The sequence below is a fragment of the Prorops nasuta genome, unplaced genomic scaffold (assembly GCF_024137725.1).
Source record: "Prorops nasuta isolate Cenicafe-Biocafe unplaced genomic scaffold, Cenicafe_Pnas_1.2 PNAS00010, whole genome shotgun sequence".
NCBI classification, from domain to species: Eukaryota; Metazoa; Arthropoda; class Insecta; order Hymenoptera; family Bethylidae; genus Prorops; species Prorops nasuta.
In genome coordinates this window covers 4680795-4708570 of record NW_027116807.1, presented here as the reverse complement: position 1 = coordinate 4708570, position 27776 = coordinate 4680795, and the positions used below count along the sequence as shown (strand labels likewise).

At 30.9% G+C, this 27776-nt stretch overlaps 1 protein-coding gene and 1 long non-coding RNA gene across 6 annotated transcripts in view; one reads left to right on the top strand and one right to left on the bottom strand.

The window, feature by feature from the left end:
* kkv (hyaluronan synthase-like protein kkv) overlaps positions 1-21608 on the bottom strand; it is a 46784-nt gene extending 25176 nt beyond the window's left edge. For all 5 annotated transcript variants that reach the window (XM_066732827.1, XM_066732828.1, XM_066732830.1 and 2 more), the window contains exon 1: positions 21062-21608. The gene's annotated coding sequence lies outside the window, so the exon portion shown is untranslated. The remainder of the gene's footprint in view (positions 1-21061) is intronic.
* Positions 21609-26054: 4446 nt separating this feature from the next.
* On the top strand, positions 26055-27760 carry LOC136776798 (uncharacterized). Its single transcript, XR_010823149.1, has 3 exons — positions 26055-26354; positions 26452-26616; positions 26714-27760. It is a non-coding gene; the product is annotated as an uncharacterized lncRNA (long non-coding RNA).
* The last annotated feature ends 16 nt before the right edge of the window (positions 27761-27776 follow it).

Genomic DNA, 27776 nt, shown 5'->3' with positions numbered 1-27776 from the left:
ATATTTCGAAGAGGTATAATTTCGATTTAAAAGAATGTTAGTTGAAACAATTGAGTATGATTCCTGAAACCCTGTGGGTTGACGTCTTTACCTTGTCCCAGAGAGCTTTTCACCTGTCTCTTATTAATCATTGACTCATTCACAAATTACTCAATACAAAGTAAGGTACGGTAATACCTACGCTAATATGGTAATGAGATTAAATGAATTGCTATAAATTCAAAGAAACTGAGAATTACGTTAAAAGCGGTACATAAATGGTTGTTCACTCTTTAGTATTTTTGATATATGAAATGTGGCAGATCCCAAAAAAGTCAAAAGGTTGCGCGGATTATCTGGAATTAAGTTTAATTATGATCGATATATAAAACGAAAATTGCTTGCATTTTTGTAATCGTCAAGCCTTTCTAAATTGTTTAGAATAGACGAATTGAGGAAATTTAATTCTTTACGGTTATAAGGAAGGTGAACCATTTAAAAATTATACATATACATATATTTTCTTTATGCAACTAATTCGATAGAGATTCATAGAAGATATTTAAATGTATTTATGAATAGGTTGGTATATAACTCTATGGTTAATAGTAAGACAAAAAAATTAAGCAAAAATTTTAAATATATAGTTTTTCTGTAATTACACTATCATAATTAATTTCAGTACGTAAAATACCTAAAAAAAAACTATAATGTCAAATAATGAATATATAGTTGAGTTCAATATATGCATTTTTCTCTGTGCATAATTAATTGGATATAAATCCATAAATGAAGTTTGGTATTTGTTATTGGCAGACTGATACAACGTGATTGATGCAAAAGAAGGAGTAGAGCCGAGGATAAAGCAAAGAAGATAGAGGGTGAAGGTGACGTATTATTTATTCATTCATTTGGATGGACTCTCCTCGACACGTGTTAAAGTGTAAAGTGTTGAAGCATTAAAATGAAATGTACCACAGGTTCTTGAACTTGGCTTTGCAGGAAAGCATCGATAACTATGCAAGCAACAAGTACTATGGAGTTGCGTTTATGTTGGAGATGGCAAATGTTCAGAGTTTTTCTCGTGAAATGAATTTCTAGTTATTGGCATATTGAATGTGCTGTTTGGATTCGATCACCATATGGAAACTTGGTAAAGAGGCTGGTATGGCGAAAACTTGACAACTTGAAGGTGAAGGAGAAGGTAGGACGAGGGGTAGGGGGTAAAGAGGTTAGAGGTGGCGTATCTTTGTTCAAAGAGAACCAGGCTTTCTGGTTCCTGGACACTGAAAGTGAAAGGGAACGAAACGCAGATAACGTAGCAAGGACGTCCACTGCAGCTTGCCGTGTCGGTTGCCGCCCTCGAGTCACACGTCATGGCATTCTCGTTCACTTTATTCTCCCCCGCCCTCCCCCCCCCCCCCTCTCTTCCTCGCTATTTTTTTCTCTTTCTCACTATCCGACTGTTTCTTTTCTTTCCATTTCTGATCCTTCTCCCATTCCTACACTATTATTATACTTATACACCTTTGACCATTTTTTCCTCCTGCCTTTTCTCTGTCCCTTTTATCCCTCCCCCCTCCTCCCTTACCTACTTAAAGTTTTTTCTCTACTCTTACCTCTTGCTGTAAGATTTAAAGTGAAAACCGTCACCTATACCTATATACATGAATGTTTTCTATGGTACAATCGTAATGCACATTTCACCTTCTCTTGCAGTCGACCAAGTCCATTCTGAATTAAATTAAACCAATAATTCTCAAGTGCAGACAATTCTGTTTGCTTTGGAACGTTTGAAACTTTTTCGGATTTCTTTAAAATTATTATTGCAAAAATATCTATTAATTTTAGAGAAACCAAAAGATAAAGGTATTGTTTTTGTAATTTTTATAAATTTTTTGAAGTATCAATTTATCAAGGCGAAAAAATTTCATCTTATTTTATGTATCCATAAAGGAAAATTTAGATTCCTTTCAGAAAAGCCGAAATAAAATTACCCATTCATGAGAAAAGTGTCAGAGAAAGTTTCATTCTAAAATAAGTTCAAGATAGTATATTCCTTTAGTATAGGATGCGTGCATACTGAAAGACACTGTATAAATGAAACATTTACTGTTTTGTTATAAAAATAATTTTTTAATTGTTGAAACATTAAATTTTTTCTCTGTTGCAAAATAATAAATTATTAGACATGTGAGAAAAGTAAGCGATTTCATGAGTATACAAATTATAGCAGTGTTCGCCCACGACTTGAGTTGCCATAATTTACACATGCTTTAGACCGTCTTTTGCTACAAACGCACCCAAATAACAATTATAGACTAAAATGTGAGAATTGCTATAAACTTAAATATTTATTCATCATATAAATGCGTGCAATGAGTTTTTTGCAATGCTATAATAATGAACTAAAAATTAGAAAAAAATAAAAATGAATGAATGAATATAAACATTCACGCGGGATGGAAGCGGATAAAACGGAATAATAAAAATAGAAAGTATGTTATTTATAACTACTTATTTGTAAAAATCAGTTGTTAAACATATGCGAAAATGTAAAAAAAGAAATAAACTAATAAATGAAGGGATATAAGTTAAACAATTGTTTTTAGGGACCGTGCATATGAACAAAATGATATAGTGAGTTAAAAATGTGAAGTATCGCATGTGTATACTATCAGCATTGACTATATCGGTCAATTTGATCATTTTTGACAAATTTTTTGCATATACGTATACAGTTGCATACTCTCACTTCAAATCGTCGTGTTGGTGTGCACGGAGCCCATAGCGGTTAGCAAATCAGGCGTGACTATATAGATAAATGAAATAGCAGCTGCGGCCAAGACCGACTGACAAAAGTTAAGTTAAGAAAGTGAGTACAGATGCGGCAATCAGTGTTTAGAGAGTTAGAATTTTACGACGTAATGTTTTGCTCCTTGTTACGTTATGCAAAATGAAACATCGTATTTTCATTTTGTTTTGTATATAAATAACAATATCTTTCGGATTAGTGACATCCACTACCCTCAACCCCCTTCCCCCGTCCTTCTATAATCACACTATAAAAAGCATGGATTTAAAAAAGTTACTTGCTATTGTCTTTATAAGCTGGTTTCTAATATATTTGCAAAATATATTTAAAATAACACTGCTGAATAAAGAAAAATTTATATACAGGTTTTTTTAAATATCTTTCCTCAAATATCTGCTAAAAAACTGAAGTTTATTAGCCATACGATGACATAGCGTCGAAAACGTTCTTAAAACATCCCCGGATTCAATATGTCATGTAGTAAATATTATACTGTATAATATTATTGTATATTTTAAACTTTTTTGTATATATGCGATGCTTTTTCAAAGTTTGTCGTACTCCTCTCGACTTACCCCGTATGCAGGGAGGATGTTTCATGTGAAACAGTATAATCAAATAACTCACAAACGAGTTGAAAAATCAAAGAGCTTCTGCAGTAAAAGTTATATGACTTAGAGATGGCCACTAAATCGTACTTTCTCTTTGACCTTGAACTTTTTAAAGAAAAGCACTCATTTTTTTGCATATTCTTGTAGCTTATCTCAAGAGCTCTCCAAAGCAATTAATGAATTTACTTTTTCACCGAGTCATTCGCTAGATATTTTCATTTGAAATTAGCTAGTTTTAAGCAATTACAAAGTTACCTACGTTTTTTTAATGACTTATATGTAGCTATGTAAAATTCAGAGATCCTCATCCTACAATGAGCAAAAATGTTCAAACTTTATCTGGACCATAATGCCACCCCTTCTGCTAATATTTTTTTTCCAAGGCTTTCAGCTTATTTTTCATAGATTAATTATTTGTTTAATTATTTCGAAACAATACATTTAAGGTTTGACTCGCTATTGCCTAGCAACATCCAATTGTAATAGACGTGCAAACATGCATTTGTGTAAGTTAGCAGCTATACGTATACCAATTCCGCCATACCTATAACTATATATATATATACAACTTGAAATCGAAATATCTATAATGCACGATCAGATGAAATGATAAATTTATTACAGCGTTTTGGAAAGCTTTTGATACGAGCTGCAAGAATTAGCGATAAGAAATAAGTAATTCCATTTAAAAAGAATTCAAAGGACATCGGCACTTTATAGACGCGCCTCCACACAGAAAACTGACTATTAACGTGTTAAAATCGTTATTCTTATTCTAAGAATTTCTGATCGTTATATAAATTTGCAGAAGATTTTCTTGAATGAAATTTTTCGCCCAACATACTCGTCACATACCAATTTAAACCATTATACTTTTCATTCCTTCTTAAATCGTTACTGATGCCTGATATAAAACTTTTAGACTATATATATATATATATATATATTACATATCACATTTATTTTTCCTTCAAAATAATCGATAATTATTTCTTTATATTAGTAGGTCTTTATGGTGATATATTCTTTCTATTATGATTTCACGTAATAAATTTATGGAAAACTCTTCTGTATTATTTTCAAATATATTTGTTAATTTAGTCACAATTGATTCTCTCTCTCTCTCTCTATATATATATATATATATATACATATATAATTGTTTATCCTTACGAGTGTTCGCTCCACTAGTACTTCATGCTGTTTCATGTGCTTTGTTCGAACTTGAGATAGGAACGTGTGCATAAATATCTCCTGAGTCGACTGTAAGTTTCTCTGTTTCTCTCTCTCTCTCTCTCTCTCTACATACACACACACGTTCGTTCTCTTAACACGACTAAGGCTGTTTGCCTTGCTAAGGCCATCGTCCTAGCCTGGACCATTGTACCAGGATCTCCAAGGATCAACCGATTATCTTAAATTATTTCCAAAAATATTTTAATGTGAACACTGACTTTACACTCACTTTTCCACTATAATTATCATCATAAAATATTTAACGGTCTATAAACATTCCTTTGGAATTAATTAACTATGCCCCTTCCTCCTTGTCCTTCCCTATAGCGTGTCATTAAAGATAAACCAAGCTGATATACTGATCTATGTATAGTTTTGGGTGGGTTAGCAACGAAGTGGTTAAAGCGAACTGTGTGTGTGTGTGTGTGTGAATGTATCTTGTAAGAGATAAATTTTACAATTCATAGTTTAAGCAGTTGCACCACTTTGCTAATAGGAGGTTTTTGTTAATTTGCAACACACACTTGAAAACAACGCCCCTATTTATGAATTTTTAACAATCACTTTCATCACTTTTTCATTACCTTCCATAATTATTCCATCATTTAAATCTTTTTCACCAAATAATACACTTCATCCCATTTCAGACTTAATCAAAGTTAATGATAGAGTTTTGGATAATAATACTTTCTTGAATGTAAATTTTAAACACGAGAATCCATAACACAAGAGTATTTTATAATACTATTTTAAGTTATTAATGTACAAAACTTGTCTTTATAAGGTGTCGTTATACAAAATCTCATTAATCAAAGTTTATTAAATTAATATTTAATAATGTTATTAATTTTTATTTTTGTAACTATATACAGGGTCATCCACCTAAAGTGCCCTGGAGAATAGAAACAAAAAAACGTTTATCTCCAGAAATATTACATTTTTAGAGCCTTTTCGAAGCATTTTATTATTTATATTTAAAGAGATCTTATGCAAGTTTTAACTCGCAATGGATAGAACTTGAAACACTTAAATAATTGCCAGTCGAAGTTCAGTGGACTCTACACAAAATAAATTTAAAATTTGTTTTTCTTATATGGAACTCCCAAAACGCTTGGTCCCAAATTTACGATGGATTTTTTTGGACCACGTGTGATCAATACAGGATAATTTTCATATCTCTAATAAACACGAAGATACACGTTTCTTTACGTACATGCTTCAGAGTCTTTCAAATGGCAGAATCTATATACAAAAATGATATAAAAATATTAACAAATCCTACACAGTTTGGAAATCTTTATTTTTTCATTCAAAAATGATTTACATATTTTTTTGCTGAAAGTGCAAATATTCCAAAAAAATTCCCCATAAGTGTATTAAATGTCGTGACTTTGGTTGAGATTTGTTAAATTCGCGGATTTGATGGTGGTTTTTGATTACGTTACGCGTATCTTTGAGCTGTGCGTATGAGGAAAAGGAGAGGGCTAAGGTGGGGCAAAATTTGTGGCGCGTATCTTAACTTTAGAGGGGCCTGTTCGAAAGGCCATTGTCCGGTCGACCATTGTTTACCGCTTGTGCGTTAGATTGCGGACAGCACAATCTCTTAAATGACGCATTCTCGGAATCTACATAAGCGTGGACAGCGGTCACGTCACGCTTATTCAAAACGAACTGGACGGTGAGAAATTCTTTCACAATTTTTTCGTACAATAAATAAAAGTTTCCGTGTTATGCGATTCAAAATTATCATAAAATAAAATAACAGAAAAATAGTGCACAATTATACCTATAGAAGTTTTTTATTGTTTATAACGATGATTTAAACAGTGAATTAATAAAATATCTCATCAAATAACGTGAATAGAAAATTTAATGCAAACCTATGATTATTTTAAGCATTAAAGAATATTAAGAATATTTATGAGTAATGGAATTAATCTTTTAATACGTACTAACATATATTAATATGATAATTAAACAGATTTTACTTACTGTTTTATATATAAGCAAAGAATATTTTTCTGTTATTTATAATATATAGGGTATATTGATTGGGAATAAAGGTGCGTTGAAGTCGACGTTTATTAATTATAGAAAGTGTTCGAGTGGAAAGTATTTTTATTTCTATTTATATTCACATGACACAACTGACGGTATCAAATGAAACATATATCGATAAGTTTATCGAGTGATCTGTAAATTTTTTCTAACAACTACAAAATAAAATTATGTTCGACTGATTGTAAAAAACGTTATTAAAAAATTCCAAGAAATATTCCCACAAGCAGAAAAGTGCGTAATCCAATAATGAATTAAGGACACGTTAGATGCATGGTACGCGGAAGCTTAGACAATTATTATACGCATTAAATTGCTTCCTTCTGACTTCTTTCCAGCTCTTCTTTTATATACGTATTAAATTATAACAATCAGACATTGCAGTCATTAGGGTCATGTGTGTGTAGTAGTTTTCATTTTTAAAATCTGTTAAACAAATTTTTTCAAATATATTGAGAAAAAATAATATTTAAATATAATTTCTTTATTAAATATTGACAACTGAATATAAGAAACACAAAATATTTCCATTTGATTTTCGTTATGTAGTACCTACAATATCCTTTAAAGAAAATGGATTTAAGAAAAAGTTAAATTTGTGTGAGAATAAGATATTATTATTAAATAAAATAAAATGAAATATCATAGGGACCAGAACATAGTCTGTGGACCATCGCTAGCCTATATACCATTGATTTAGAGGTTTCTGGGTGATATCTGCTGATTGCAGATACAAGAGAAATCTCAGGGAACCGTTGGGCAATCAAAGCTACAAGCTGTAACTACTGTGACTTACTTTTATTTCCAGGATGTCCGAACGTATCAGTCGAGGTGGGTGAGTCACGTGGGGTTGGTCATGGGTAAAGATTTTATCCTGAATGCAAGGTCATCAAGCAACTCTAATATTTTCTAATACCATGTAGCTTTAAAGGTTTGCTAATCCTTTTAATTTACTCCTTTGTCGAGAACCTTAATACATGAAATTGCTTTGAGTGCATATCTATTACCGAACGGAATAAAATGTTTAGCGTTGGGTAATATAGTAGAAATTTTATTGCAAATAATTCTAGGACATTTAAATGAGTCTTTGAAATAAAGCATTAAATCAAGAAAACTAGAGGCAAGCCATGCGATACCACTATAAATAATAGGATGATATACCCAACGAAATATAGTTTTTTCATTGTTAAAACAAAAAAATTATATATTAATTTTAACCCTTAACGAACGAATGCCGCCATACTCGCGACATCGATGTCGCGAGTATGGCGGCATTCGTTCGTTAAGGGTTAATATTTTATTGCTCATATCTTTTTTACCAAAGATCTATCGATCAATATTTTTCAAAACGGGATATGTGAGAGGAAACACGAAATGTTAAGAAATAAAATAAGTTAGCAAAAAAGATTGACTAGTTTTATACTTCGTGACATCCATGTTTAAGATACACAGAATATCCATGTAGTAAAGGATAATAAGTAAAAGTAAGTGTTGAAACTATAATTATGGTTTCTTAACCTACTATTTTAGAATTTAATTTCCAATAGTGCGAGCCATAAACAAAAAAGGTCGGTCACACATCGGACTATTCACGGTTTGGCAAAGTTGTGCAAATCGCATATACCCTATATATGATTCGTATATATATGTGTATGGTACCGGAACCTTTATAATTTTTCTTAAAAAATAAGTCTACACTTTCGAATGTGGTAAAGAAAACTGTGTGCGACTAAGTAACGCACGTAGTCCCGGTTAATTATACACTGCATTGTAAGCTGTGTGATTAATTTAATTTCGAATGTGCCTTAATCTAAGTAAATGTTGATTATTAATAAAAATTTAACCAATATTAATCCTTGAAATAAAATTGTTCTTTCGCTGTCAAATGATTTTTTAATTTCTGTGTGTATGTTATAAATTTCTATACTTTTTCTATTAATATTATAGCTAATATATTTCTGTCTCTAGCTTTCAACTGTAGGAGGGAAGGAAAGATGTGTATATATTCTCTATTTTATTTTTTTTTTTATAGATTTTTGCTGAGCCAGCGATATTTGAGAGAAGACACAAAAAAATATTTAGGAAGAGAAAAAAAACGAGAAAAAGGAGTATGAGGTCCCCCGGAAGACTACATAGTTTATTTTCAGGATATCTGAGTGTCCTGCGAAATGGATGATTCAGGTGGGAGTGTAGAATTGTGGAGTGTGGAAAAGAGAGAAGATTTTAATGTTGGAACGCGAGGTCACGGGGAAAGGTACGTATACGGCCTTGCTGCTCACGGGGAATATTTCGAGTGTTTAAACGTCGAGTCAGAGCCGAATCGTTCACATCTTTCAGGATTGAAGGGCAAATGGGAAGGAAGAGTATCAACCGGATCCAGATCCTGTGAATCATTCCCCTATTTGAATTTTCAATGCGAATATTATTTTTTTTTTTGTAAAAAACTTATTTCGAAAGCATCAATAAACTCATCAAAAACGCACATCATTTTACTTCCTTTCAAACCCTAATTATCATCCTAATTAAATTATTTCCCATTATAAATTAAACTTTTATAGAATTTCCTTCATGTCTTATTTTACCCGACCTCTTATAAAATATTTCCCAATCATTTCAATACTTATAATAAGAGTAAAATTCAATCTTTTTTATATACAAAAAATTATCCAGTAATTAAAACTATTGTTTTCGATTTAACTAAATCTTGGTTTATTTTTAAAAACTTAACGAACAATTAACTATTTGCGATTACACATTTATTTATAGTGCCAAATGATTTTTTAGTTCATTCAACTTATCCGGTTTATTTATATCAACATTAAATAATATTTCTTCTTAACTTTTCTCTGTTTATCTCCCCCACCCCACCTCTCTTTCTCTCAATTATTCCAATTGAATAATTGATATTAATGAAATGCAAAGTATACGACTATCTCAGAAGCAATTAGCAAAACGTTGTCCACTAATAGTTTCAAACTCAACCCAGAAATGGTGTTGTATTAATCAATGGAGCAATTAACTTTCAACAACAAAGATCTCACGTTAGTTTTGTTCTTGAGGTCTAAGTACTCACACGCATACTCGTACACGTAGCACAATCTTTCTATTATACGGATATCCACACATTTTAATTAAGATTCCACGCTTTACGGGAATCTCCGCTTCATTACAATTTCCCAAGTTTCACTCCTTTCGTTTCCTAGTGGAACATATCTTATAGCATAATAACAAGAACGTACTTTCTCTATACTGGATTCTATGCTTACACCACTATACGTTCCATTTCCAACTATGTATTAGATTCCACATTTAATGCTAATATACAGTGTACTCGATCCCTGTAGCTCTCTGCTTGCGCTAGCCAGAATTATTGACATTTTTCTCTCTCCTTTTTATGAAAGTCTAAGGATCAGATGTTTCCACATCAACCTTGATATTATCGAAAGTCAGGAATTCCTCTTGAGGAGTGATCTTTAAAATTTGCAAGATAAGCTAATGCTAACAGCTTTATATAAGATAAGTTTATCTTTCGTTATTAAAACATTTTAGTTATTCCCTATAAATATATAGATTCTCTATAATTATTAACTTTTTTCTTACCACACTTTATTTGTTAAAATGTAAGTTGATGAAAAAAGGTATCAGTTTAGAAAATTTTGAGTTTTGGATAAAAAAATCTTCTATTAAATTAAAAACTCTCTTGATTGTTTTTATTAATATTTTTTCAATTAATGAAGAGTGACAATTAATGCAGTAATTCAATTCTTTAAAAAAAAGATTTTAACGTCAAATTTTTAATTCCATTATTTTTAATTCCATTTTTTTTAATTACATGAAGAATTTTACGTTTACAGACTAAGCGAGCTAAACCTTTAATTTAGTATTCCCCGTAAGACTCAGATTCAAAAACGATGCACATAGAGCCTGCACTGTAACATTTATTATTACTGTTGGAAGGAAGATCCACTGTAAGGAAGAAACTTCATACGAATGCAGAGATTTTGTTTCTATCTACACCACTATCGGACCATCAAACTCTACGAGCAAGAATTACAATTATTCATATATACATATATACTTGTTTTCATTTCATGCCAGGCATCCTATTTTAAAGTTTCTCTAGAGAGATTCTTATTCTTAGGGTACTAGAGGATTTCTTTATTTTTTAACATTTCTATCGAAAGTAAACTTTAGTCGTCCCTAAAATTAGCCAACATTACACGTTTGGCTCGCTCAAGGTTTGTTACTAAAGAAATCTCGTTCAAACTGAAATACCGAATAAACGATTCCTTTGCATCCGTATAGCGAGAAAGCCAACAGCGAATACGAATGCCGAACGACTCATCCGGAGCTTGCTAAATTCATCCAAACTGAGCATAAGCATTACATATGTAACGTTACATTGAATACACGTTTCGCCCTCCTAATTAGTATACCTATGCTTAAAATAGAAATAAAAAAATGCAAGATTATTAATATTTCGTGATTAATGGAATTAAAAATACAAGATTAGAACATTTCCTTAGTGTTTAAAGTTTCGTTTTTCTTTTTTGTGAGAAACGTATTTAAATTCTTCTAATTTTTGCTATTAAGTCAATTGGTTTTCGACACTAATAAATGGAAGTGGTCATTAAACCCAGTAGCATATTACATTTTACTCACTTTCCTATAGTATTTTTATATAATTACTCACATGACTAATTTTCCCTTCATTAATCTACATTTACACGTCAATGCAGGTTTTTCTCAATACCATAAATGTACAGCTTATTAAAACTGGCTCTACATAGTAATACACAGTATAAACTTTTCGAATTACGTACGTTTCTCCAGACTCATCCTATACATGAATTTGTAAGAGCAATAATCTAATGTAATAGTTACATTATAGAAAGTATGTAATAATTTCTCTCCTGATTGTACTAACAAATAAATCCATATAATTGTAATTGTTCGATTTGGATAAGACTTTAAATATTTGCAGTATTCTAAAATCAAGAGAAATGATAACGTCTCGATAGAAATAAGTGGTTTTAAAAAATTGTCAAGATACTATAATATCTTTTACGCAAATTGTTAATGCATTTGAAATTAACGTTTGCATATTCTATAATTATTCTACAACAAACCACATAATGGACTGATAAACAATTTTTAAAAAATAAACTAAAAAATCGCTCGATTCGCTATCTGTAGATAATAAATCGCTATGTACACTTAGTATGGTTCAGTCAGTGCCAGTGCTTCGTATAATTAAAAAGTGAGACCTCAAGATAAATTGTGGATTGAGGAAAAGGATTATTACTATTTGATAAATATAATCTTTCATTGTTAGATATATCAGTGGTAATATACAGCATAAGAAAAATGAAAACGTGTGCCAACCTTCGCGTGATTCACAGAATGCAGTTTATTTATAACAATTTCAATTAGGTAAATATTCAATTGTTGTTATTTTCATATCTACTGATTTCACATTTAAATTGTCTAACAAAAATTTTAGTTATCCACAAATCTGTATAAAACATTAAACTAGTGTAAATTATGGGCCATTAACCTTATACGCGTGCAAAGTCTCATCAGAATCTGTTATTACCTATCGGGTTTGCTTACTAATTAATATAAAATGTATAACTCATTATATTTCCTATTAATTTTAATGTATAGCAATGATAAAATCTGGATAAACATAATTGTGTAAAAAATTATGTTACGTTAATTCTCCACTGATAATAGTTTCAATATAATTTTATGCACAGTTCATTCACTTGTTGATGCACGTAAAACGAGACACTATATAGTAGCAGCTAGACCAAATAAAATGCTAGAAGAAAAACTTACACAATTTGAATAGACATATAGTATTTTCAATCATTCTTACTTTCAAGATACTTTTCTCTAGATTTCAAAGTAATTTATGTGTGGATTTAATAAATAGAATCCCCCTCCCTAATTTTTATTACAAATTCCTATAATATGTTCACAGCTTCCTCGAAACAATATATTAATATACTAACGACTGGCCTTAAAAGCGTATAAGTTTTATTTCTAGATAAATAAACTTAAAAATAATTGTAGTGTTTTTCAGGGACCAAACCTACTAATTCCATACATTTAAAATATTATTATGTAATAGTTATTTCATATGGCCACCGAGTAATAAATCACACGTGTTTCTGAAAAATTCGATATTTACTACTATTTTTTATTTTTCAAAGTGGATATTTTTAAATAAATCAGTCGATATATCTCATGACAAACTTTAATATAGTCTTCGCAAAAATAGACATAATTCTTAGCCAAAAATTATTCAATGCTATAGAGGGTAAAGCAAGGAGAGCCAGCCCCGTAGGAAAGACAAACCAATAACCATAACTTCTAAAAAAATAGCAGCATAGGAGCTGTCCGGTTAAACGCAGTTGTATTTACACGTATAGTTATGCTAGATTACACAATAGATTATTAACTTGAATCATTTTTAAGAATGACTTGGAATCTTCATTTTACGTCTTGTTGAAAATTTTTTCAAGTTTGTTTTTAAAAAAGTTTGTGAATAGTTCGGTAAATGACAGAAGGAGATGTGTATGTTGTTGAGTCTATAAAATATTGGTCTTTACCAGTAACTTCAATTATTGCACTTCCGGCACGTTGTTGCTGTAATTTGTATTGATTTGTCTATCCTCCTTTTAAAGAATAGTTGATCCAGTGGTGTAAAGGAGAGATGGAATTACGTTTTTGCATTTCAGAAAATGCCTAATACCTATTGTCATAAGGCTAATGTAAAACCAAGAGGTACTTGGACAGCCAATAACTTGCAGTTGGGGCAATTACAGCTGTTACATTAGGTGATATGGGTGTAAATGAAGTAGCTGTAAGTTTCAGCATACCTAAAACCACTTTGAAAAGAAGAATGAAACCAAACAACACAAAAAGATTAGAATGTCTCGGTCCATATTCCATGCTTGGAGCCAAAGAAACACTTGCAAATCATATAAAGAAACTCCAAAAAGTAAAGGTGGTTCATCTATCCTCCATTGGGAAGGATAGTTGGACTTTGCAATGTTTGCCTATTTACGTTTTTTTTAGTTATCAAGTTAGATTTCATCATGAATGTTATCTGTAGGTTATAGTGAATATATTTTGTTACATTCTTGTATCTTTTGTTTGTATCTTAAATTTGCTAAATAATGAATTTATAGTTAATTTCTCAAAAAGTGATCAAAATATCCTCCCTTTACCCTAGCAAATATTATACAGGGTTTATGTTTTAATTTGCTCCAAAGTCTGAATTTATAAATTCATTCAACTAGGTATATATAAAAGATATAGTCCTTAATATAATACTTTTTATGTGTAAATAGAAAGGAGTTTCAAAATGGTCAAATGTAAGAAAATTATCTTTTTTAGAGAGAGTTATGGATAAAAATTAATTTTTACTTCCACAACTTGAGGCAAATTAAAACATAAGTCAACTTACATACATTAATTTATATAAAAATAAAAATGTCCACAGCAAACATTATAATTATTTTATATGTCATAGTAAAAAAGAGTCACCAGTATAGGTATTAAGATTATACTACTAATTATCTCTTCCGACGAATGTCACGTGTCGCACAAACATATTTTTGAAGTTTTAAAAATTATCTTGTCTGGTTGTTATTTACACTATTAACACATGATATTTTATCAGTAGAATAATTCGATCGATGTTATATGGTAGCCACATTAAGAGCGAGTCAAGCATTTTGAAAATTGAAGAAGAAAATGAAAGAAAATCTTAATTTTTGGACACGAAATATACCGAGAGGCTGTGAATATTCGAATTGTAACAAAAATATTCATGTTCATGGATTCAATTTTGAAAGTTTTAGAATAAATAATTTCATTAAGTTTATTCGATTTTAAATTGTTTTAAGATTTAGCAAAAACTATATATGCATACAATTTATTGTATAAGAAAGAGTATTTTGGGGGGTTTAAGTTTTCTTACGTACCAGCTTCGAAAAAGTGCCATGTTTCTTGATAAAAATAGTCTTTGTGCAAAATTACGAAAAAAAAAAAAAAATTAAAAATGAAGGATTAAATATTTTTCTAAATGCCAAGATAATTAATAAAAAGTACGAGTTAGGCAATATTAAATAAATTGTACTTTGCATTTCTGTATAAAATATTCAGAATAGGACTCTAACGCTATTGTTTTATAAAATCGATCTGATAATAAATATCGACTATTTGATTTTTTTTCTACGTATATACGTCAAATGATAAAGAAGATTATTTCCAAAGCAACTACTAATAATCTCGACCTTTGCAGGATTATAACAAAACCTCTGATAACAATGCACACAATTAATTCAACGTATTTGCAACAATTTAAATAAAAAATCAATTGCAATAATTAACGATTGGTAAAAATGCATTAAAACTACTCTTACAAAATACATTGAAAATTTGAATAAAAAAGATTCATTCCGCAAAACTTTTCATTTTCCATATATGAGTATATAATATATAAATTTGCAATCAAATGAGACTAGTGGGCTGATAATGAGAGTTGAAAGTGTACTGATGAAATTACTTGGAGCATAAGCACACATTTGCACTTATCTACAAAATTATGCGAGGATTACTAGCAATTACGAAGAAGGAATATAACGGCATCTTTAGCAAGGCTGTACAACCGCGTTATAAATATACAATTATAAGTATGCACCTGGATTCATCACGCATTACTCAATGAACTCTCGTAACGGAGTCCGCAGTGGGCGGGCAACGATTTTCTTTTGAAACATTGGTGTCGTAGAGAACGTCACATAACGTTAATTTTAACGGTGCGTTATTTAATTTTCTGCACATTGTTCTAATTTCGTGATCCATCGATTGTTTCCCTTTCGGCTCTTATTATCTGATTAGAATTACGCGAATATCAATATAGTCTAAAACCAAGTACTTCTCATCTCATTTAAACTATTATTACTTATGAACACGTTTCTTTCTACACTAACAATATTCCTATATATCAAAGCAGTTATATGAAGCATTTTAAAATTCTTAACAATAATACAAATTTTTATATACTTCACTTGAATTATAAATAGCTTTTCGTATATTCCTTTCATAGAAAAAGTGAGTCAGATAAAAGTTGTATAATTCGAGGTGGAAAGTAAGATGATATAATTTATGTTATTGAAACGTTTTGTTTTTTAAATAGCACTGCATATTATTTTTTATTGCAAATTGTTATAGTTAATTTCGAGAACTTCCCAAAAACATTATATTACCAATTTTCTGGGAGCCTTTTCCTACATTAGGTACCTGTTGAGATAAATCTTGTCGAAAATGTTGATTTTTTTCTTAATATTATATAACTTTTGTTGATAAATACAGTGATTTTAATGTTATTTTTTTATTTGCGTTTATCTCATTAATACCCGAATTAAATAGTAAAGAATATAACGTTTTAGATGCTGCTAATATAAGGTACAAGAATATATAATTAAGAACCTAGAACTTCTTTTAAAAAATTAAAAATCATTTTCAAAAAAATTCTAAATTCCAGACATTTATTTTTATTACTTTTGAAAAAATCACCTAATGCAATGTAATATTGTATTGTATAAATATTGCAGCAACAAATGCGATTGAGCTACAAATTACGTGATCTATATGTGTCAATCGCGATCATTAATAAAATACCATAAAAAAATATATTAACTCTCCTCATCTTGATTAAAAATTCAAACATAATGCACTATTATGCCAAATGGTTCTAACCGTGAAAGCAGAGAGTACAGAGCAGATGTTTTTTGTTAAAATGATGGAATAAAGTGTTATTTTCGTAAAAAAGCTATCTCAGTCACTCTCCCTGATGTTGTTGGTCGTTCGAGGTGAACGGATAGTAAAAGCGCGTGTAACGGTACAACCGAACCGAAGGCTTCAGTGTGTTTCCTCAATCGGAAGCTGACTAATCCGACATATGAAAATATTAGCTATTTATATATTTAATATTTGAGCTGTCATCTTTTGGTTATACCAATATTATATCTAATACAAATTTACTCAGTTTGCTTGAAAAATAAATAACAGAATAATATTGAAGGAGCCACAAAAAATGTGTTGCAACTGGATTACGATGTGGAAGATCGCAACTTGCAATCATTATAAGGTTGAAAATACAAGTAAAAGCATAAATTATGAAATTATGTATACGGTTTTTGAAGAAAAATCATCTCAATCATTTGACAAGAATATATTAAATTATCTAAATGAATATTGTAATCTTTTCGAGATAATTTCCCCCAAGGAAGAATTTTTTGACACTAACATTATAATATTAAAATATAAATTTAGTTGAAACTATTGAATAAGAGATAACATATAATTATAGCAATAATATACAACTTTGTTACTAGTTGAATTCTTTGAAAGATTTCAGATAAGAAATTTCATAAAGTTCATTTTTTATATTTTCAAACTATTACTTAACACACTTTTCAAAGCACTTTCACCCAAAGGAGATCCGTTGACGTAAATTCTTAAAATAACCCCACAAACGAACTACAAATTTTTAGTTTCGAGAAATGAAATGGTAATAAAAAATTATAATTGATAAGTCAACGCGTGAATTAAAAAGGAAAAACAGAGGATTGCAAGAGTGTTATGAGAGAATTTTCTTGTGAAACAGAATACTACCATATAAACATGAGCCACATACATTGTTAGTTTTCAGAAGTGGGATAAGAATAAATAATTATATTGCTAAAACAAAGTTTGAATATTAAAATGGAAAAATTCTTACAATAGTATTATAAGAGATTTTTTAATTTAGATCACTATAACACCCCACAAATATACAAATCATTAACATTCAGTTTCAAGAAATGTAGTGTGAATAAACAATTACATTCCTAAGACAGAGTTTGCAAATTAAAATTGAAAAGTGTTGCAGGAGTGTCATGAGAGGTTTTTGAAGGTTTTTTTATTGTGAACCAGAATAGCACCATAAATATATGAACTATAAATTCTTAATTTCAAGAAGTGAAATAAGGTAAACAATTATACAGTGATAAAACGAAGCGTGAATATCGAAGAAAAAAAAATGTGTTGGAAAGGTGTTATAGACGTTTTTCATTTGTGGAACAGAATAATCCCTATAAATAAGGACTATAAATTCTTAGTTTCAAGAAGTGCAATAAAAGCAGATAATTATACCTATATAACAGTAGTAGTGTCAGAATCATTTCTATCATGTTGCTAGACTCAATTTGACACGTTGGCACGTTTTAGGAACATTTCTGGCACTATGTTCGCCATGCAGGTATTGATACGACGAATTACGGATATTGAAGGGAAAAAGAGAGTGCTGCGTATAAGAATGTTATGAGAAGTTTTTCATTGTGGAACAGGTTTACCAAAGTGACTGAAATTGATTATTGTTTCGTGCAATTTAGTTGAATTACAAAGTTTTTTGCACAGTTGATTGAACCGTGGAGAGCAAAGTATTACGAGAATTCTTGGAGACTTTCCATTATTGGTTGGTGAGTTACTTGAAGTCTTACCTGTTCTACGTGGAATTCACAAGAAGGTATTTGCTTGATATTTAAAGCATAGCTTCTATGAGCATGCTACAATTTCATTACGTATATCACTAAGGGTTTTCTTGAGTTGTAAGACTAAATAAGATTCGTTAAAAGTAGGATCGAATTAAATACTACAATCACAACTGTAAAAAAAAAAACTAAATTTTGAAAGGAACACTAATTCTCACTGACTAACGCGCCTTCCTTCTTACCAAAACATACATTAGTCGACTGGTCTCGTCCTGCAGTGCTCTCTCACTAAGTGGGCCATTGGACTCGATTAAGTGAAAGTTGCACTCGCGATTAATAACCGTCTGTTTCGTGCTTCAATCCCAATCCTTCAAAACTCGACGAATAATTTTTATATCCGTATTTACAGCCTAACATTTACGCGTTTCCTTCGATCCTATACAAATTCCTTCACTTCCGGATCAATAAATTTCACTCTTTTATAATATTTAAATCGAACCATTGTTCACTTTCAAACGTATATAGCTTTTAATATTCTCCCACAATTGAAACCCATTTTTCCTACTTCAACTCAATGTTCAGTTTTAAATTTAAGGAGAAACCTTTAATTCCAAATTCAAAATTTACAGCTATATGAATTTCTTAGATGGATTTATATTTTAAATTTCCTTATAAAAAGCTTTCGAAAGTCTTTCAAAATCAATTCATTTTATTAATGTACTACCATTTCACTTTAATTCTTAAGAGGCATTTAATTTTACAATAAGTTTCATGTGAATTAATTGTGTGTGTACATATTAATAGTGGATATGCACCCTCTTCCCTATTTCAACAAAACACAAGTCTATACAGTCATTAGAAAATATACAGATTAACACAGTTTATTACTTCTTTAAATTATGTATCATCAATTTTTTAATTTTTTTAACTATTTAACACATGTTTAATTAAAATCTTCGTGACTGTGTAAAAAAATAGTCCAGATAAAAGTTACTTGTTTTTCATACCAAACAAAATAATGCATTAAAAAATGTTTCCATTAATGGAGCTACAGATGACCTTTAAATAACCTTAAAGGCCATGAAAAGGTAAAAAATTACATAAGTTATTTTGCTGAGTTCGAAAGTTAAATAAATGTTACTTGAGAGAGCTTTCTGCAAAAAAATATACAAGATAGCTCGTCATAGCTGGTAAACCAAACGCTGGTAGTACATTTATATATATTTGCCACCTTAAAAAAAAAAGAAAACACTAAACTAACAAGTTTCTAATCTCTCTCGGAAACTATTGGAACTTAAAAAATAGAATATGAAGGTTATATCATAAGCTATTATCACACAAGAGGTGTACAAAATCATAAGACGAGTAATTACACTTTTCGTGGCTAAACGAAGGCAGTAAGAAAATATTTTTTTCGCTTCAATTTTATTGCTAATTAAAATACAAATAAATATGAAAATTAACATAGTCGTTTAATAGACGTATTCCTCCCCCTTGAAATAATTATATCCCGTCAGTTTTATAATACTATTTATTAGAGAAAACAAAATTTTATAAAACATAATAGATAGTGTATATACAAATGGTTTTGAATGAAATAGTAGCTTAATTACATTTTATCTAATAAAATATTTTATTAGATAAAATCTAAAACCTTCTTAACCATGCATATACTATATTTTAGAATACAAAAATAAAATAACCTTCAAAATCTCGTTCTATTTCGTAAGCTAAAATAATCTCCGATAAAAATATGAAACATGTGCGTTGCTCCAGTGCAATACATTTGTAAATAGAATAATAAAAAATATTTTAAATTATACAATTTATGTACGAAATTAATGCCAAATGTCTCACGATTTAAATGAAATGATTTAGTAATATAAAATTTGTAAACCCTATCGAAAGCAGCTAAAACTATAGGCAATAGAAAAAGTGGTTCCATTAAAAAAGAAATCATGATGATCTTGAAATCTGCTAAATGCCTTCACCTGAACAAAAAATTATTATTACCATATTACAGACCCCTATATACCGTGTAATTTCCATAGCAGACGATTCTTTCTAAAACTTCCAAGGCAGTGTAAAATAAAAATATATGCTATACAGGATTTAATAAAACGACTGTAATGATTTCAGGCGGTTTATCCTTGAGGTCTGTCTCATTATAAATTTTGAAACCGATTTAAAAATCGGTGCAGAGACTTCTAGTCTACCTGCTATCATCGTATAGCATTTATATACACAACGTCTTGCGTTGGTTTCATGGGGCGGTTCGACGTCCGGCCTTAACTGTTCAGAAGTGTCAAAAAACGCTATATTTTAAAGGCCTGTAAGTCAGCACTCCGTATACTAATCTCAATGAAATTTAAAGAGTGTTCAAGCCTTTTATCAATTTTAATTTATTTTAATTATTACTGATATTGTTAAGAAAATAATTTTCTTAAAACAAAATTAATTTTCATCTTCTCAAAAAACGAAAATAATATTAACACCATAAATATATTCTTAATTTACCTTGACCATAGTTCACGATACAAAATTTAATCAATCGTATCTACAATTTGCAATCACATACACACACATACACATATATTTTGCTAAGTGCAAATGATTCCTTGATTAAACTAATTTACATTACCAAAAGACAATATATATTCAGTATTTTCGAAGGTAAAATCCCTCAAAACTGCTCCTTTATTTGTTTACACCTTGTATATTATATAAAATAACTGTTTGCGGATGGACGATGAAATCCGACCGGTTTTCGTGGCAGAATATCGAAATGCCTATAATACACCATGTCTTACCTGTATAGTTATGCTATTCCTCTTTGGTCTGAATCCTTCACTGTCTCTTTCACTGATCACTGTTTTTTCAAACTCGATACAAGAGTGGAAAACTAATTTAGCAGAAGGGTTGAACCAAGAATGAAAAGAACGTAAAAAAAAAGAAACGAAGGAGAAGGGGAAGGAAAGGGGGAAGGAGAGGAAAGGAAGGAAGTGGCCCAAAAGGTCCTAACCGGTCATTTCGATTGGGATAGTCGCGTGCACCAGCGGATTGATCGACTCTGTCGTTAATTTTCAGTATTTAACTTTTGGTCGACTATTCGAGTAAAATTCCAACTGTTCGTTTGTATAAAATTGGAGGAAAGTTGGAGTATAAGGATAAGGGAAAAAATAGAAAGAGAGGGAAGGAGAGGAGAGAACCGAAAGGTGAAAGCCACGACGATGACGAGGCTAGCGCGCGCGTTCGAACGGTGGACAGCAGAGCTGATTGTGAACGGCGAGCAACTGGATAGCTGGATGGACTGAAACAAAGATCCGCACAGAGACCTCTCGTCCTCGGCGACGGGTAGGCCCCCACGATACCCCATCCATGAACCAAGCAACCGGCCAGCCATCAGCCACCGATCCCCCCAGTGACTCCTTTCGACTCCCCCCCCCCCCCTCCAACGCCTCCCCACACTCTGCCCCCCGTGCTCACAATTTTCTTACTTTCACCGGAGAGCCAGAGACACCAGCCACAATTGTCACAACCACCAAACTATCATCGTGCATCGATAAAACAAAGCTTGTATTTTATCTAATCGTCATATCAGCCGCCTTATCCATTTTCATCGATCCAATTCTCTTTTTCTTTCTATCTCTCTCATACATGCACATTCACCTTTCACTTCTTTACTTTTCATTCAAATTATACAAGTTCCTTCCTTCCTTCCTTAATTTCTTTACAATTATTTCAAATTTATATTGTCATTATGCAATTATTCGCTTATTTTTTATTGTTTGATTAAATATTAGGAAGTTTATATTTTGGAAAGGGAGGGGGGTAGTAGTTTTTATATTGTGATAAAAAGAAATTTGTTTATTGTTATTTCGCTTCGTTAAAACGCTAGACTGATTTTTTAGCAGTGAATGGTTTTTTAATAAATAGTTTAAAAATTCTCTTGGCTATGCATTAATTTCCCTCGTGCCTTTATTATTATTTAATAATATTAATTCTATTCTTATTGTTTGCATTATTTTTGTGGTAACCGACCAAATTAGCTGATGCACTTGTATCGAAACAGAAGAAGACCTGATGCAATAAGATGTTCAGTCATTGTCACAGCTTGTCGCATTAGTAAGCAGTGAGTCCTCAAGATAATCTATGGATTACGGAAAAGAATTATTGCTATTAGATAAATAAGCTTTGTTTGTTACGTATTATTGCTGATAAACTTTTATAAAAATTCAGAGCTTGTTAATACCAACCTTCGCATGATTCACATTATTCTAGATTATTTGTATTAAATTCTTATGAAAATTTGAAAAAAATAGAAGTACTCAATCTTTACATTTTCAATATCTATCCATCACAGGTTGAAATTTTCCAAAAGATTTTCAGTATCACAAACTCTGACTAAAGCTTTAAATTGTGTTAATGGGTTATTAACCTATATTACCTCATATTATAATATATAATTTAATTCAAAATCGGATCACTTACTAATACATTTCTTTATATTATTATATACTTATACATTTAAATCTATATTTCAATTCGAGCTGTTTTCATAATTTACCGACGGAGATAAGTAGATTCTTTTAATGTTATATACATTGGAAAACGTGAATTTTAAACCAATAAAAAATAAATTTCATAAACACACAAATTAAATTTTGTATTGGCAACAAAAAACAAAAATATGAATATAAATAATCTTCGAACAATTAAACGGTCTAGCTTATCGACGGCGGTAAATTTTTATTCAGTGGTATCCTGTCTAAGGGTAGTAATACTAACTAAATCGAAATATTAAGCTAGGGGAGAGAATTTCAAGAAAAACATTCTTTTGCAATTTTAAGTTATTTAATCTGCACTTTAAAAATTGTTCAAAATTATAAAAACAATCGTAGGTAACCTAATAATTCACGATCATCGGTGAAAATGTATATTTTTCATTTTACAACAATTTTATAGTAATAACAACTACTAATAAGTTGCCTTCTTGCAGTTCTATGTAAATTTGCAACGACAGGTATAGTTATAAAGTTATAGCTACGATTGTTGTTGTATTTCCAAAAATTTTGTACAGTATCTATACCTCTAAATTAATAACGAAAAGCTATTAGAAATTACGGTTTCTTTAATTTGAGGCATTCTATTTATTAATGGCACAGGCTGTTTCCAACACAATATAAATAGGGTAAACTAACCGAATTTTTTTTACCAATGAAAAGCCTTTGAACCAAAACATTTAATAATTCATCTAAATACTAAATTTAAATATGTTATAAATATTTTCTTAAAACTAGCATAAAAAATCTTGGAGGCAACTAATACCTATCGTGTGACCAATAAGGTATTTTAATTATATTCGTTTGTATTTTTTTTTTCTTAATTATTAATTAAAGACGCATGAATGCATTAATTCGGAATGCAGTCCCTAATTGCATTCTGGTGCTCAAATTATAAAGTACAAGATTGTTCTTTTTCGCTATATTGCTGCACCAGTGCTATAAATTAGAGTGAGAAAACATGTTTGTTGTCTTCTTTCAATTAATTACACTAATTCGATAGTGTAGCGAAACAAAATAAACCTTGTAGTTAAGTTAGTTCGTAAGTATACCTTCATGTTATCAACAGTAGAGTTTGGGGGGGGGGGTCGCTTATGCCGATTGTGTTCCATTATTGACTGTAAGGACTGAAAACCTATAATTGTGTGCCGTTAAGTACAGATTTTTAATACTTGCAGTCTATAATAGAGAACAAGACTTAAATTAGCCCAATCTAATCTAACCTGACTAGTGGCCGTACTTACAAACATCCCTCGAAGATAAAGAAACCTTGAAAACTATAATTTACAAATTAAACCAGCATATTTTTTAATTAATTTGCTCTAAGAATATGTATTTCACATTAATTAAACATCTTTTTCGTTTTGTTGAAAAAAAAATAAAAACAGAACAAAAGACCAACTGTGATAAATACATATTTTTAGAGGAAAATAAATTTATCGAGCTACCTTCTCCTCTAGATCCATTGCTTTTTGTAAAAACAGGGCCACCTCGCGAAGGATATTGCAATGGTCTTGAACAGAGCAGAGGCTTTGTTTGTTCGTTTTTTTTCATTTTGTGCTAATTTTAATTTATTTTGAATGTAAAAACAATATGTATATGTAAAAAAGCAAATAAAAATGAAAAACGAACAAAACTCATTGCGCGTTTCTCCGTTCCTGAGCACATGGTTGCTCTTACCCCCGGGAAGGGAAGAGGAAGGGATTTAATATATGGAAGAATGGAATTTTTATAATTTGCAAGGAAGGAACCTGAAAAAGAAATCCTGACTAACACCGAAAGCTATAATGCCTACCTAATTCGGAAAGCTAAACCTGAAAGAAAAACACGTAAAATAGGTATAATCGCAATGAAGAACCTGAAAAAAAAGCCTGCCTAACACCGAAGCTATAATGCCTGCCTAATACGCAAAACTAAAGGGCCTACCTATATCGAAAAGCTAAACCTGAAAGAAAAACACGTAAAAATACAAGCAAATTACAATAACGCAAAGAACCTGAAAATCATGCAAAAACACAAGAAATGATTTTAACCGAAGAAGGACCGACTGGAACCTATACCGGTAGGTTTTAGGTCATTCTTTGGTTAATAGAAAAATATCCACACTTTTACCCTTGGGACTCACTCATTCGGCGAAATTCCATCTACGGTTCATCTTTCGAAGCGACGGCGATGGCGATGACGATGACGATGATGGCACTCGCGATAATATAATTTTAAAACGACCCGACGCGACGCGGATTTTTTAAACGCGCACTTACACCTCCAAGTGAGGTCGCCCACTGCAACAAAGAAAAAAAATAAATATTATTCAATTAAATTCTATTTAATTAGTTTTGGACTTTATTCAGTTTTAAGATAAAAACAATGAGACTTACAGGCTATGAGAGTCCTTGAGGCTGTTGACTGTTGCCCTTGACCGCTGCAGACACCCAAACACTGCACAAATATAACACGTGCCGCGCACTGATTTTATTTACTTTTTTTTCGATCGCCCGATGATCTTACGGTAGTTAGTAACTTTTATTTCCACCATATACTGCATTCCTCTACTATTATATTATATAATAAAATGTTGTTTAAATATTGTTTATAATACAAATTTGAATATAAATATTTTCGAATAAAAAGAAAAAGCACGTTCAAGCTAACAGTATTTTAGTAAAATGAATGAATTTAATTTGTATGTAACCAGATAAAATTATAATAATATAATAATTAAATAACACGTATATGATGAAAACAATGTTTTAAATTATTTTTAATCGCGAATAGTTAGATAATTGTCAGTAATTTCGAAGAAATGCGGTCGCGCATTTCACTGATAATGCGCACGTGGAAATTCGAAAACGTAATTGTAACTAGCGCACACGGTAGCGGGTAGACAATAGGAACTTCCGGAACGGGGACCGGTCATTGGTAACTTACTGAGCAATCGTAGCTGATTGGTTGTAAGCAGGTCCGGCGAGACCGCGCCAATCAGAACGATTTGTTCAATACGCATACATAGGGTGCGTTCACGGAGACGCTATTTGTGCTACTGCGCAGAGAAAATTGCCTATTATATGTGCGCAGTAGCGTTGATAGCGTCTCCGTGAACGCACTCATAGTATGTATCTGCAGTCGGTACTTTGTAGTTCGTATTCTCTCTTTGGCCGTCTTTGGGTTCCATGCCTCATGCTTGAGACAGTTGATTGCAGCTCACTGCTCAGACTGCAGACGCTTCAGTCAGTACGATGTAGCAGCGTGCGAAGTGGGGCAGCGTTATAGTTCCTCAAAAAATCTCAGAGTTCCCAGGTGGCGCTAGTGTCGCTACTTTGACGACGCCGATATCCCGCCATTTTCCGACCGCCATATTTCTTGCTGCTTGAAAGAGTTGAAAGTCTTTTACCGTAAATGTGTATAAAAATACTTTTAAAGTAAAGTTATTTCGACAGTAATTTTAAATACTGAAAGATGTTTGAAAGTTGTTTTTAAGTGTCAGGAGCTACAAGGGCAATTATATAATAATAACTTCAACCTGACTTTCTTTTCTTTTGAAGTAAGTAAAGTTCAATGTTATCGAAGGTGATAGGTTAATTTCAGTATAACGAAATATTAAAAAATATGTTTTAATTTCTATTTCTTGTTGTATACAGAATTTAGAACCAATGGGGGTGACAAAATCAACTGGGATGTCTAAAAAAATGCTCCAAAACTATTTATGCATTGTGCCAGGATGATCAAACAAAAGCAAGGAGCAAGGACACTTCATTTCAATGAATGTAATTGGACTGGAATGGGTCAAACAAATTAGAAACCAGGTTTGTAAAATCTATCTTTGAATGGTTTAAATAAATATAAAGTGTTTTATAAACATTTTGATAAAAATGATGTGATGATGGATTCTTCTGTTTGTAGGCTAAAGGAAAACACTGTGCCACCTTGAAATTTACCATCAGCGCAAGCTTATGAGGATTTGGAAGAAATTATCAATGACCCTCTCGCACTGCGAAGGGATGAAAGTGAAGTTCATCAGGTTTTTAGTAAATGTAGGATGTAGGTGATATAATTTAAAACCTATTTGAAAAGATATTCCATCAATTTGCTTTAAAACAAAAATAATCGAAAGTAGTAAATAGTTTAATTACATATTTCTTTAGAACACCTCATTAGTAATTTTATTATTTTTTCCTTTTTAGCATGAAATAGCACAGTATATTCAATGTGGTAATTTAACATGATTTTCGTGCTTAAATTACTATATATAGAAAAATCTAAACGAATATTTAATAAAAACAAATTATCAGCTCTTTTTATTTTAACTTTGGTTAGATATTTCTTAATTATAATAATTTAAGTATCAAAAAATCATGTAAAATCACTACGTTGAACATACTGTGCTGTTTTTTGCTGAGAATTAATAAAGTAATAAAATGACTAACGAGATGTTCTGACAAAATGTGTAATTGAACTATCTAGCAATTTGCAACAGAATATAGATTGTAGAAAATTGTTTTGTATACCAAAACCTATTTAAATAAAAGTTGTCTGTGTCAATGTTATGGAAAAATCAAATGGTCGTTCCGTGATCTATAGGAAGAAAAACGTAAAATCTCTATGTTGCGGGAAAATCATGTTAAAGATAAAATTAAAAAATGAGGCAAGTGGGATGTAACGTACATTAAAAAAATATTTTAAAATTTGAGACGGTCTAATATATATATATATATATATGGTCTCAATAAAATTAAAACAAAATTAACTTCATATATTTCTCATTTAGGAAATAGTACAGAAATTTTCATTATTTCAATCAAAAGCTTAATCAGTTTAAGGTTTTTGAATGAGACGAAGAGGATTATTGTATAATTTTATACGAAAGGAATAAAATTAAGATTTAGACTGTTTCCACCTTCATATAAATCACTAGATATATATTTTTATACTTATGATCGATTATGTTAATATTGATATGATAAGT